Source organism: Culex quinquefasciatus, chromosome 3 (genome assembly GCF_015732765.1).
Source record: "Culex quinquefasciatus strain JHB chromosome 3, VPISU_Cqui_1.0_pri_paternal, whole genome shotgun sequence".
NCBI classification, from domain to species: domain Eukaryota; kingdom Metazoa; phylum Arthropoda; class Insecta; order Diptera; family Culicidae; genus Culex; species Culex quinquefasciatus.
In genome coordinates, this window is record NC_051863.1 from 51,863,861 (window position 1) to 51,879,047 (window position 15,187).

Below are 15,187 nucleotides of genomic sequence, written 5' to 3' on the forward strand. Positions count from 1 at the left end.
CGATAGAAGGCGTGGTCAGGCAAATCTCGTCTCGAAAAATGCCACCGGGTCCGTCTGGGATTGAACCCAGGCCATACTGGGGTTTAGAGGCTACCACGCTAACCACTGAACCACCGGACCCGGCAACGCAACCCATTGCACTCAAATTTTGGGAAGTTGTTTAGGGGCCTAAAAGCAACCGAAAAAAAGCATGTTCTGAAAAATCGACCATCTCGAGCAATCCTACTGTCCATACAGAAATGATGCCCAAATATTCTAAAATATGAAACTTTTGAATGAATTTTCTGATCAAGACATCAAGTCTTGGGCAAAGTTGTTTGATGAAGACTATTCTGAACAAATAATTACTCAAAAAAAAACCGCTTTTATATAAACATTTTATTTTTTGTGATAATGTGCCCCGTTTTCATGATAGAGCAATCGAAAGTTTGATTTCAGCGAAATATTTGCAGTTTTGAGAATTTTTTAAAATAGTGACAATGAGTTACTATTTCTGAAATTATTATTTTTGAAAAGTTAACACAAAATTTGCTATAAAATTTTCTAAGAGACATTTAAGGTTCGACCTCTTGATGATGAGATACAGCGGCTTAAAGAAAAAGAAACAGTAAAATTAAAGTTTTCTTAGTCTCACCCAAACTAGTTGAGGAAAGGCTTTAAAAACACGTGAAAAGTGAACTTGTTGTTCCTGGATCCATCTTTACTTATACATATTAACCCTCTACTGCCCAAATTTTTTTTCGATTTTTTTTTATTTTTCCTGTGTTCAGGATGTCATTTTGAGCAACTTTTGTTCTACGAAAAACTTTACTTCTCTTGTTTTATGTTTTTCTTGTTTTATTTTTAGTATTTGAATTTGCACTGATCTTGTTTAGTTTATGTCTGTTTGTTGGTAGTATTTGGCTTAATCTACCACCTAATATAATTACATTTTGCCTAACTAATTTTTTCACGTTTTTACATCAACTTTTTAAATTTTTTGCTTGTTTTTCACATTTTCTGCTATATAATGGCACCACCAGCTATGAGAAAAAATCAAACCAATCCTGGATGTCTATGGCACATTTTGAAGTGCATTAAAAGACCTTTCGAATGCATCTAAGAGAGTTGGAATTGAAGAAGTTTTACGGAAATGCGAGCAATTTTAAGATTTTTAATGTTTTTTCGACCTCAAACTTCGAAGCCCGTTTTACCCCACATCACTTTGTCGTAGAGGGCTCATATTTGGCATGAGTTCATCTCATGTATAGACAAACAAACGCTGAAAGTTTCATCCAAATCGGAGCACCTCGATACGACCTGTTAAACATTGGTGAAAAACTCGCTCTTAAATTGTAGAAAAATACGTTGAGGCATAGTCTGGGACACTACAAAAATTACTGCATACTTAATTTTTCTGAAAATATAGGAAATGTTAGTAAAAAACACAGCCAAATTTGACCCCTGAAAAAATGACATTTTTAAAAACATTGGCAAATTCACATAAAACAAGTAAAACTTTCAACCTTATAATTTTCTAAAATTTCAAGAGCTCTTCTTTCCAATGCTTTTTAAAAATCAAAAATTAGTTGAATAATGGATTTTTGGCGAATTTTTAGATCGAAGCCCGTCTAAAGGCGGGGTTGGGTTGTAGAGGGTTAATGTGCCAAAAAACAAAATTGACCCCCTACTGTACCAGCGGAAAACGTTTATTTTGGGTTATTTTAAGCAGCTGTACCAATTTTGAGCGAAATTGGTTACCCGAACTTGAACTTGGTGAAAAATCGTGGTTCGCTAATTACCTTTCAGGATCGAGTTTTACAGCTTTGGTATGTTCTACAAAGTTGTCGCTAGCAACACATAGCGGTTATCAAAACATCCCCAGCATCCCCTAGCATCGATCGTCAATGGTCGACACTGCACACTACAGCAAAATTCGACACCACACACACCGAACGCAGGAAATCGCCGAGCTTTATGGCTTTTGATGCGCGCTCATTTGTCTGTGTAATTGTGCGAATGTGTGTGCCTGTGCGCGCGCGCGATTGTTTGACAGGACGGAAATCTGTTTGACCTTCAACTACGATTCGCATCGATCTCCTTCGGCGGGATTAGGACCTTAGACTCAAGAATAGACGCTCGGCCGGCGCGGTGTTAATAGAGTCGCACAGCAGCTACGAGATTTTTTTTTTCTCTCGTCTATTCTTAGGACAGGTGGTCAATGTTCTGTTGCCGGTGGTGGTTTGATTCGTTCTGGCACAAACCGGAACGAATTCCCTTTTAATGGTGTAATTTGGAACGTACTGTTGAGTTCGGGTCCGGTTACGGTGGTTTTGCTGTGAAATTCTCAGAAGAATTCAGCGATTTATTGCCGTGAGTTAATGTCTGTGTTTTGTTTTGGCCAACTGGGTGGGTCTACCGGGCAGGATATCGTTGTAATCCTTGTAGTAATCGTGGCTTTGACAAAGACTCATCAACCGCAAGGTTTGCAGGTTCCCACAAGGCTATACACTACACAATAAAAAAAATCATGGTAAAATTTCATCTAAAAAGGAGTGCATCTTTTATGTCAGAAAAAAGCTTTAATTTTACCTCTAATAATGTGTAAATTTATATCTGGCAGACGCTAGAAAAAAATATCTGTAATCCCAAAAAAAAAATATCAAACCGGCGGTAGTTATATCTAGCTTACAAATTCCGCGCCCCAACCCGCACGGCCATCTCACCAATGTGAAAACTGGACGATCAAAGCCAATGTAGCTTTACATTTTAATTTTTCTAATTTTAATTTTTCACTCAATTTAAAAACCAACACCGTAGGAGTGTAGTCTTGAATGTCCTCTAAAACTTTCCCGAAGAAATTATGGCCCTATCTTGCTTCTGGAAAAAGATACAGAGTTTTTAAAAGAGGCATTTGAAAATAAGTGCATCGGTAGATATTTCGATATATTTTTTTTAACGTAATTAGGAAGCAACCTAGCAAAATGGTGTCTTAGGAAAAGTTGTTGTATATGATTGTGGCTTTCATTTAAAATTATTGATTTGCAGGGTGACACACCTACAGGGTGTCAACGCTGACTTCTACTGGCGACCTTTTATAGCGTTGGTATCTTAGGAAAAGTTGTTAAGCTTAAGTTCCAAGAAATTTTGACATGGTTGGAAGACAGGGTGGCACATCTACAGGGTGTCAACCCATTTCTAGCTTCTATTTAAGACCTTTTTTAACACTGTAAAGCGGGCGAAAAAGAGTACAAATCGCAAATTAGGAGGCTGAGCAAAAATTCGTCAAAAGTCAGTTTTTCACATAAAATTTCCTAGGGAATCGATTACACATGATTAAAAACACGGTTAAGATGCTAGTTTGGCAACTTTCTGATCAGTTGTATTTTTTTTGTAAATTGTTCTATAAAATGAAAGGAAGCTGAATAAGCTTCTGTAAAAATGTTCAATACATTGAGCAAACTCTACAAAATCTGTTGATTTCGACCATTTTTATAATTTTTAATAATCTTGGAAAAAACATTGCATCGGCCTTACTTTAAAAATCAAATGCGACCCGATTTTAGTCAAATTTGATTGGTTGATTGCCTGTAAAATTAACCTTCTAACGCCCATGGTTACTCCAGAGCATCACTAATTTTTGTCTTCAAATTTTAATTTTTCTGCAACGATGCACTTTTCCAGCTCCAGCTTATAACCATTTAAATTTCATCCAATTTGGTCGATCCAGTTACGAGTAATGGTGGAAAACGTAAAAAATCACGACTTTGCTCTGGGCGGGGAGGGGTTAAAGAAATGCTTTTGTCAATACTTCATCATCGCCATTTTGACCGCCATCTTAGATTTGAAAATTCTAAATAACTTCGGAGTAGTTTTAGGGTCATACTAAAACTCAACAATCAAAAATAAGACAACGAATTTTTTTTTCGTGGTTCGATTATCCGAAGTGAAATTTTTCCTATGCCTTCGGATAATTGAGTCTGTACTGTATTACGGAAATTTTATTTTTTTTTCAACAAAAAAAAAACGTTGTTCGGTGCTGTACATCCAGATTTAAAATAATATAAATATTGGGTAAATCTCTACCAACTCACATGAAATCGGGAAAAGTTGCCCCGACCCCTCATCGATTTGCGTGAAACTTTGTCCCAAGAGGTAACTTTTGTCCCTGATCACGAATCCGAGGTCTGTTTTTTGATATCTGGTGATGGAAGGGCGGTACGACCTCTTTCATTTTTGAACATGCGAAAAAATAGGTGTTTTTCAATAATTTGCATAACGGTGATGAGATAGAAATTTGGTGTCAAAGAGACTTTTATGTAAAATTAGACAACCGATTTGATGGCGTACTCAAATTCCGAAAAAACGTATTTTTCATCGAAAAAAAAACACTAAAAAGTTTAAAAAACTCTCCCTTTTCTCGTTACTCGACTGTACAATTTTTTTGGATCATATATGATATATAATTTTAAGGGAAATTTAATGTACTTTTCGTTCCTACATTGACCCAGAATGGTAATTTTTTTCATTTAGATTGGTGCGCTGGAAGTGGGGACGCGAAGTCGTGATTGTTCAGGTTATTTTTTTTTGTGTGTGCTTATGTGTCGCTGTTCGAATGAGGTGAGTGCATAATTTGTAAAGGGAGCGCGTGGTCGTAAAAAATATTCGGAGTGAAAAGTGATTTTTTTCGTGTGCCTTTTGTCGTGAATTGTGTGTGTCTTAATTTATTGTTTTGTGATTTTCAAAGCCCTTCCTATATCATCGTTGATCGGAAGGCACGGCGTCGGGTTAATTGTGTTTACATTTTTCGAATAAGGTTTTATTTTTTTTTTGCGGTGAAAAAGCCATTTTTTTATAATGATCGAAAGACGCACTGACAATTTGGATCGGCGAGTTAATAGCGGAGCAAAATGATTGTGTGTGAATGATTTTGTGTGCTAACCAGAAAGACCTTCCCATAGCATCGTTGCTCGGAAGGCTCGCCGACGGGTCTGTTATGAAAGTCTTCCCCATAGCGACGTAGCTCAGGAGGCATCGAAAAGCCAATACCTTATCCTACTTACCCAAAAAAAATATTAATCACGTGATGCTTGAAGGAGATGCTGTGGATTCAACGGTCTCAAGCGGTATCAACAAGTATATAGCGAAAAACTATGTGCTTGATGAGTCTGCAACTTCAACTATCGGACTAACATTCCTCCCTTTTGTTGAACTGCAGGCTTCTTGGGAGGGCGCCGGTATTGACCAATAAAGTAGGGATCTTCAGAGGTTAAACAGTGAACGTATGGTTGGCTCCCACTGATCATTTTTGATTCATTGTTTAACTTCAGCTGATCTGTCAATAACGGAGTAGCAGCTCATTGGCAGTCAACCAAGCTCATGCTCATGCTCATTGACCCAGAATGGTCATTTTTTCATTTAGAACAGAAATTTTCATTTTAAAATTTTGTGTTTTTTTCTAACTTTGCAGGGTTATTTTTTAGTGTGTAACAATTTTCTACAAAGTTGTAGAGCAGACAATTACAAAAATTTTGATATATAGACATAAGGAGTTTGCTTGTAAACATCACGAGTTATCGCGATTTTACGAAAAAAAAGTTTTGAAAAAGTGACTTTTTGCGTTTCTCTTTGTTTCGTCGTCCGTGTGAGAGCGGCCGTGGCTAACTGGTTACGGTGTTCGCTTTGTAAGCGAATGGTTCTGGGTCCGATTCCCATCTGCTCCCAACGAGAAAGTAAAGAACACATAAATTTGAAATGATGAATATGAACGAAAAATCTAAGTCGCTCGAGGCGGAGTTCGATCCTCCGTCCTTTGGATTGGTAAGCAAAAATGGTAACCACTAGGCCATGACGACTTGGTGAGCGTGGACTGAAATTAGGAATACTGTTACAGAGAGCGAGTTGTGGCGCTATAACCACGGCAAATAGTGTCCAGGGCATTCGTGGAAATACAATGTCACATCTCAGAGGGTCCCGGAGTACCAAAACCTTCTTAGCATGGTGCTCCCAACGAATACAACCAAATCTCGGAGCGTATGGAGGTGCTTCTTTCTCCCCTGTCGATTCAGAATTGTGTTGTTGTTCGAACACTCAGTGCTCAAACTCAACCCAGTTACGAATCATCTCTGCGATACGGCTTTACGCAGTAGGCCTGGCCGCTTTAACGCTTGTGATGGTTTAATGCATTCTTATGCAATGGCGCACTACAAATGTTAATAAATGACAAGAAGAGTGCTAGGCGTCATCTAACCTAAGGCACTCTCCAGGATCCCTTCGAAAGATTGGCTGCGCTAGGGTCTGATTAGATTAGATTAGATTAGATTCTCTTTGTTTCGTCGTCCGTGTCTGTCGCGGGTGACCAGGACCAGCCATGATCAACGGACAGCGACGACCAACATTTTCAAAACTTTTTTTCGTAAAATCGCGATAACTCGTGATGTTTATAAGCAAACCTTAAAAATAACCCTGCAAAGTTAGAAAAAAAACACGAAATTTAAAAATCAAATTTTGTTCCAAATGAAAAAAATACCCTTCTGGGTCAATGTAGATTCGAAAAGTACATTAAATTTTCCATAAAATGACATGTTCCAAATTTTTTTTTCAGTCGAGTAACGCAAAATGGCAGAGTTTTTAAAACTTGTTTATTGTTTTTTTTCGATGAAAAATACGTTTTTTCAGAATTCTGAGTACGCCATCAAATCGGGGGTACAATTTTACATAAAGCCCCTTTGACATCAAATTTCTATCTCATCACCGTTTCAGGCTTCAAATTATTGAAAAATATCTCTTTTTACGCATGTTCAAAAATGGAAAGGGTCGTACCGTCCCTCCGTCACGAGATATCAAAAAACGGACCTCGGATTCGTTCAGGGACAAAAGTTACCCCTTAGGACAAAATTTCACGCAAATCGAAGAGGGGTCGAGGCATCTTTTCCCGATTTCATGCTCTTAGCTCAATATTATTAATATCAATCTAAACAAGGATAGCAGTTCTTAGATGTTGTAGATTGTTGTGCTTTGAATTTTAAATGTACCACAATTTCGAATTAAAATTTAATAAGTATCTTATAAATATTTATTTATTATTTATTTCTATATGACATGACTAAAACAGCTTAAAAAATTGTTTTAGATGTCTAAAAGACAGAAAATTTTGCATAAAAGTCCCTTTGACACCAAATTTCTATCTCATCACCGTTTCAGGCTGCAAATTATTGAAAAACACCTCTTTTTTCGCATGTTCAAAAATGGAAGAGGTCGTACCGCCCCTCCGTCACGAGATATCAAAAAACGGACCTCGGATTCGTGATCAGGGACAAAAGTTGCCCCTTAGGACAAAGTTTCACGCAAATCGAAGAGGGGTCGGGGCAACTGCTGTGTGAGTTGGCGGAGAATTACCCTATTTTCTTGTCTACTTCCTATTACCCCTTATATACTCTCATGTATATAAGCCGATTTCTTTTCATCGCATAGCTAATAACTCATCAGGATCAACTCGGTTTCAACGATAAAATGCGACCCTTAAACCATAACCGATTTGGCTCAAAATTGGCACAGTTATTTGTTTTTGCCTAAAGAATCGAACAAGGGGGTATCTCTTGAGATTTTCGAAAAAAAAAATTCTTGTCACCCTAATACACATCCATAAACCACGTGGGCACTTTTACCTCCAAAATAGTTTCCCACTCTCATGTCAACACGTCAACTCCCATTTCCATGTACAATATTTTCGGCCGGATCTTAGTACTCTGAATGAAATCAATGTCAGAATCCTTCATTTGATAAATAACTGTAAAGCTCATAAGCGCAAGACGGAAAGATGACATACCATACATAAGATAGCACGATCACAACATTTTCATAAAATTGAGAGCTTGATATGAGCCCCAATAACTCAATTTTAAACTTTTGATAGCATGGTTAACTAGACAGATGCTTCATCTCGAAGCGTAATTAAATTAACTAAAAGCTTCAGGCATCCTATAGGCGAGATTGAACGCCCCTTCGCAGCAGTTCACCAAGGGTGTCCACGTGCACAGAGTGCACACTGCACACGTGTCGTCCATCCGTGCAAGATGAAAGCATTCAGAGTTTTCCTGCCCGCCCATCTCTAGTCAGCGTTCATCCCAGCACGGACGATGAAAAGCTTTTCCTCCCGACTGGTCACATTCAAGATGATTAGCCTGGGTGAACTGCTCCAGAGTGGACGATGGTCCTCTCCAGTCTCCAAACGGTCGTCCGTCCATTTTGGTGGCGTTTCAGCGTTTTGATTAATTTACGGCTTTCCCATCTGTTCTTTGCTTAATGTGACCTCTCTCTCTCTCCTCGCGTGGAGAGGTATTTGCCGTTGAGCTCCATGCTCCAGGGATTTGTTATTATTATCCCTCCCGAGCACGGTAGAAGTTTTCCGCAGTCCAAGTTGAGCTAGCAGGCTTTTCCTAATAGAAACCTTCCCCTTGCTAGGTCATTGGGGCGGAACAAAGTTGACACAATTAATCAAGTCATTCGGTAAAACTCTATGGAGCGTCATAATTCACCCCGACTTGGGTTGGCCACGACATCTTATTAGAAAATGTGTGTTTTCAGCGAAAAACTGGGTGCGAACAGGTTCTGAAGCTGATTGCTTCCGGAGAATAAACATTTGGAAATAACCATCTAAAGAAGAATTGAACTAATCCGATCCGATGAATCGATACTCAATATTACAAACTAAAATTACCGTTTTCAGATCACAACAAAAAATCAATTGAAACATGCGTGATTTAAAACACAGGTGTTCGGACGGAAAGTTTTTTTTTTCGCTGGCGTTTTTTTTTCTCTTTTCAAAGAAGTGGATTTTCCTCAAGATTTTTTTAAAGTTTTCCGTTGGAGTAAAGTTCCGGTGTAGTTCATTTACGAGTGGAGTTCAGTTCTAGTGGATCGCTTTCAATGTGGATTGGTTCCTGGTTCCTGCTGTTCTGGTGCAGTTGCTTTTACGATGGCCTTCTGCTGCAGTGAAACTTTTCTGGCGGTTTTTCGGTTCCGGTGGATTAGAAGTCTTTTTCCAGCTGATGAGGAGGATTGTGGAGATAACAGCCTGTTTTCCAAGAGCAACAATCAAGGCGTTGTGGAACATACTTTCCGGTTATATCGAGTTGGACCCAGGAGTTTGTGAGATCTATCCATTTTATCTATCATTATTTGATAGAAGTTTTTTTACCCTTATTTTATATAATATTCTATTGATCAAATGATATATCCATATTATCCCTTTCTCACCTTCTCCTATCCTCATTTCCTCCCCCTCCCAACCCCCCCCCCCACCTCTAAATATTATTATCTGCCAAATTTACACTAACACACCACACCACAACTGATTCGGAGCGTTTGGTACGGTATGTCCACGCATCCTTCCTCCCCTGATGATTCTGTGAAATGTGATCCGTTCACAGAATCTGTCTCTGCGGTTAATGCAACGCAGTAGGCCTGGCCGCTTTAATTTTTGCTATACATTTTCGGGGTAACTCGGATGTACTGTAATCATTAATATTGACAAGAAAGGACTTGAGGCGTAATCTTACCACAAGTTCTTCCAGGATGCTTTCTTCGGACTGGCTGCGCTTGTGTTCGATTAGATTAGATTAGATTAAACATGCGTGATTTAAAACACAGCAAACAGGCAGAGGACTGCCCCTAAACCCACTCTGTTATCAGCCCGTTGAAGAGTGGGAAGGATTATAGCCGACATGAGCTTGAGGATTATCCATAAACCAATTAATGTGATCTCAAACTCGTAAAAGCTGAATGAATTGGAATGGATGCTTCCCAGTTTAAAAAACTAGTTTTTTTTATCTTCGAAATATTATTGATAAAAACTTTGTTTTGTTTCGTAGTGGCTGAACAGTCGGGGTCCTAGTAAAATTGACCGTAACTTTTAACTTTTTAAAGTCTCTGTTAGAAGTTTGAGTGTTGAAATTTGGCACTCGAAACTATGCATCGAAATTATCATCGAATCGTGCAGAATGGTAGTAGGTAGGTATACGCAACAAGTTTGAAACTTTTGCTTCAAATATTAAGATCATCCAAATTGACCAAAATATCAAAAAAACGGTTTAGATCAATGAGTGTAGTAAAAATAATTGAATTGTTCAGTTCGATTAAAATTTCTTACATATTTTCTATTTACAGAATATTTAAACTATGTTAAATCTAACCTAACTTAATCAAATCTAATCTAATTTAATCTAATCTAATCTAATCTAATCTAATCTAATCTAATCTAATCTAATCTAATCTAATCTAATCTAATCTAATCTAATCTAATCTAATCTAATCTAATCTAATCTAATCTAATCTAATCTAATCTAATCTAATCTAATCTAATCTAATCTAATCTAATCTAATCTAATCTAATCTAATCTAATCTAATCTAATCTAATCTAATCTAATCTAATCTAATCTAATCTAATCTAATCTAATCTAATCTAATCTAATCTAATCTAATCTAATCTAATCTAATCTAATCTAATCTAATCTAATCTAATCTAATCTAATCTAATCTAATCTAATCTAATCTAATCTAATCTAATCTACTCTAATCTAATCTAATCTAATCTAATCTAATCTAATCTAATCTAATCTAATCTAATCTAATCTAATCTAATCTAATCTAATCTAATCTAATCTAATCTAATCTAATCTAATCTAATCTAATCTAATCTAATCTAATCTAATCTAATCTAATCTAATCTAATCTAATCTAATCTAATCTAATCTAATCTTAGGTTACGAAATGGTTAGTGGGCTAGTGATTTTTCGCGATTTCACGGAAGCCACGAAATCCGTGAAATTCACCCTTAGCCGTGAAATTTAATAAATACCGCGAAATACCGTTAAAATCAAAATAATTGACTGTGAAATTGCTCCTTAGTGTATTTAAGCATTAATTATTCATTTAAACAATTCATATTTTTATTAAATGAAATATTTGAAGATACTGTTTATTACAATGTTTTACGAAAAGATTAAGCGGAAAATGTTTTGGTTGTAACAAGCTAGAGATAAAACAATAGGAAGTTTAATGCATAACACATGCACATTTTTTCTTTCTAACACCAAACTTCAAAAAGAAAGAGAAAAAAAACGAGATTCAAACTTTAAAGAAAGAAAACGCATAGCAGTTTTAGCTATTTTTATCACCTTTAAATTTATTAAATAACGATTAACAAATTAGCATTTCAAGGAAACCTTTAAAAAAATTAGAGATTAGGTCAGACATGTTTTTTTGTTTGATTTAATTTGATTTAAATGTTATATTGAGAAATTCCAGCCTAAATTAAGAATTTTTTAGGTACTTTTTTCTCGACCCTTTCCGATTTCAATAAAACTTTGTAGACATGTTATCCTACGCTTAGGTAAGCCATTTTTTGTATATAGAGCCAATTACCTTCGATAGTGACATTTGGGATGGGCGTGAGTGTTTTAAATATTTTTGTATTTCGTTATTTAAATATTGCTGTATCCCGAAGCCGTTGCATTGTATCAAAAAGTGGCCAAAGACAAACTTGTAGGAAATTTGACGGGCTTTCCAAAAAAATACACTGAAAGAAAAAAAAACACGCAACATTTTTGAGATTTTTCGATTTTTATGTTTAAAAGATTATTTTCGTTAAACATTTTAGAGCAATTCTCTACCAAAACCGGAAATGGATTTTATTTGTATTTTTTGATTTGGCTCAAACTTTGTGGGGGCCTTCCCTATGACCAAATATGCTATTTTGTGTCATTGGTTCACCCCTGGGTGCAGAATAGTTGTCCGCAAAGCGGCCTCAATTTAGAACTGTCAAAGCGGAACCAATTTACTGTTCGCATAATTATACCAAGAAGTGGCAAGTATTGTGATCGATCTAAAATTTATTTAGTCAGGAATAAAAAAAAATCGATGGCTATTGAGGTATTCGAAGTCAAAACATCTTAATAAGAGGGTTGAAATCGAGATTGGCATAATTCGTCGCTAAAATTTTATAATCGCTATGTCTCACGCAAAACCTATGTTTATGACGCTTTTTTAAATGTTAGCGACGAATTATCAATAACTATGAATAGTACTTTCCAAATAATATTGGATAATCTTACTCCGATATTATCACTACACATCAAAGATACATAATCTCGGAACTTCCATTCGGTTGCTCTTCTGATTCACGAAATTCCACCCACTTTTGACACAATTTTTCATCTCGTGGAAAACAAAAAAGGCCTCTTTTGGCCGCCCATCGTTTAGTCTACAAAGAAAAAAGTGCGAAGCACCTTATTTTTCATCGAAAACATCAACATCAACAGATCCAAAATGTTTCATAATAATTCACTTCAGCAGCAAAAAATATGTCACGCTTGAGCTTGAACATAGCCTTCTACTTTGTTTATGTTTATAGCTGTAGTGCAGTTGTATTAGTGGGGAGCAGTGGGGAGCTTTCGAAAATCACGTTACGCATTCTGTCTTTTCAGCACCCAGGTTCACCCATACAAGTCTCCATACAATTTTGGCAGCTGTCCATACAAAAATGGTATGTACATATTCAAACAGCTGTAACTTTTGAGCGAATTTTTTGATCAATTTGGTGTCTTCGGCAAAGTTGTAGGTATTGTTGAGGACTTTTGAGAAAAAAATAGGTACACGGAAAAAAAATTTGCAGATTTTTTTATCAACTTTTTTTTCACTAAAACTCAATTTCCCAAAATACGTATTTTTTGATTTTCGAGATTTTTTTATATGTTTTAGGGGACAAAAATCCGCAACTTTTGAGCCATAGAGAAACATGGTCAAAAAATCTGCCGCCGAGTCATGAATTTTTGAAAAAAATAGTGATTTTTGGAAAAAAAAATCGAAATTTCATGCAAAAACAAGTTTGACATTATGTTTTAATGCAAAATTGAATTTGCAATCGAAAAGTACTTTACAGATTTTTTGATTAAGGGCTCCGTTTTCAAGATATAGCCACCGAATGTTTGATTTTAGCGAAATATTTGCAGTTTTTCAATTTTTAAAAATAGTGACCATGAGTGACCATTTCTAAAAAAAAATTTTTTTAAAAGTTCAGAAAATTTGCTATAAAATTTTCTAAGAGACATTGAAGATTGGACCTCTGGTTGCTGAGATACAGCGGCTTAAAGAAAAAGAAACACGAAAATTGAAGTTTTCTAAGTCTCACCCAAACAGCCCACCATTTTCTAATGACGATATCTCAGCAATTAATAGTCCGATTTTCAATGTTATTACATGAAACTGTCGTGAAATTTTCCGATCTCTTCGAAAAAAATATTTTGAATTTTTTTAAATCAAGACTAACATTTTAAAAGGGCCAAATATTGAATATTACGCCCATTTAAAATGCTAGTCCAGATTTAAAAATTTTCAAAATATTTTTTTCGAAAAGATCGGAAAATTTCAAAAAAAATATTTTTAGAAATGGTCACTCATGGTCACTATTTTTAAAAATTGAAAAACTGCAAATATTTCGCTAAAATCAAACATTCGGTGGCTATATCATGAAAACGGAGCCCTTAATCAAAAAATCTGTAAAGTACTTTTCGATTGCAAATTCAATTTTGCATTAAAAAATAATATCAAACTTGTTTTTGCATGAAACTTCATTTTTTTCCAAAAATCACTATTTTTTCAAAAATTCATAACTCGGCGGCAGATTTTTTGACCATGCTTCTCTATGGCTCAAAAGTTGCGGATTTTTGTCCCCTAAAACATATCAAAAATCTCGAAAATCAAAAAATACGTATTTTGGGAAATTGAGTTTTAGTGAAAAAAAAGTTGATAAAAAATCTGCAAATTTTTTTCCGTGTACCTATTTTTTTCTCAAAAGTCCTCAACAATACCTACAACTTTGCCGAAGACACCAAATTGATCAGAAAATTCACTCAAAAGTTACAGCTGTTTGAATATTTACATACCATTTTTGTATGGACAGCTGCCAAAATTGTATGGAGACTTGTATGGGTGAACCAATGACGCAAAATAGCTTATTTGGTCATAGGGAAGGCAAAGTTTGAGTCAAATAAAAAAATACAAAAAATAAAAATGGTCCAAATCGGCCGATTTCGTAGAGAGTTGCTCTTTAGTGAAAATAGCCTTAGATGTTACAAAAAGACTCACGATAAATGCAGGATGGAGCAAATCACTTAAAAAATTCAAACATCACTTACTGAAACTGTTTTTTTCTTGGAAAATGCTCTAAACGTCAAAATTTTTAAAAACCGTATACGGGAATCGATTCTACAGAGCCAAGATATGATTTTTTGAATATTAAAATTCCACGTGGTACCTAAAGGATTAAATAAATCCATCGATTTTCTGCAAATTTTATGAAGCAATCTATCTATATATTAGAGTGTAACAAAAATGACTTTTTGGCGGGCATTCAGGGGTTTGTTCCGGTGGGCATACTGAGCCCAAATCCCAAATATGAGCTTGATTGGACGTAACAGGAGCTGGCACTCCGCCCTTCAATTTTAAATGGGATTTAACCCGTAAAAAAAGATTTTTTCAAAAATGACAATTTTTGAGGCATTTTGGCCACTGAAGCGTTTACCAAAAACATCACTGGCGTGTAGGCCAGATCCTTGCGCATCTTTTGGTATATTTAACATTGAAGTTTGGAGCACCCGGAGCTCGGTACAGACCTTCAAAGTTTGTAATTTTTTCGAAAAATTGGTCCCAGCAAAATCAAATGGCATCTCGGGCGTCGCGAGACGCGACGCATATCTTTTTTGCCGGGGCCGGTTTTTCGAAAAAATGCCAAACTTTGAAGGTCTGTACCGAGCTACAGGGTGCTCTAAATTTCAATGTTATATATACCAAAAGATGCGCAAGGATCTGGCCTACACGCCAGTGATGTTTTTGATAAACGCTTCAGTGGCCAAAATGCCTCAAAAATTGACATTTTTTGAAAAAATCTGTTTTTACGGGTTAAATCCCATTTAAAATTGAAGGGCGGAGTGCCAGCTCCTGTTACGTCCAATCAAGCTCATATTTGGGATTTGGGCTCAGTATGCCCACCGGAACAAACCCCTGAATGCCCGCCAAAAAGTCATTTTTGTTACATCCTACTATATATATATAAAAAAAATTTCATTGGTTTTGTTCGAACGCGAATCAGTTGAACACGGAACTTTGGATCGAGGCGCTTTTTGTTGGCCACTCTGGGGCCGATTCTGG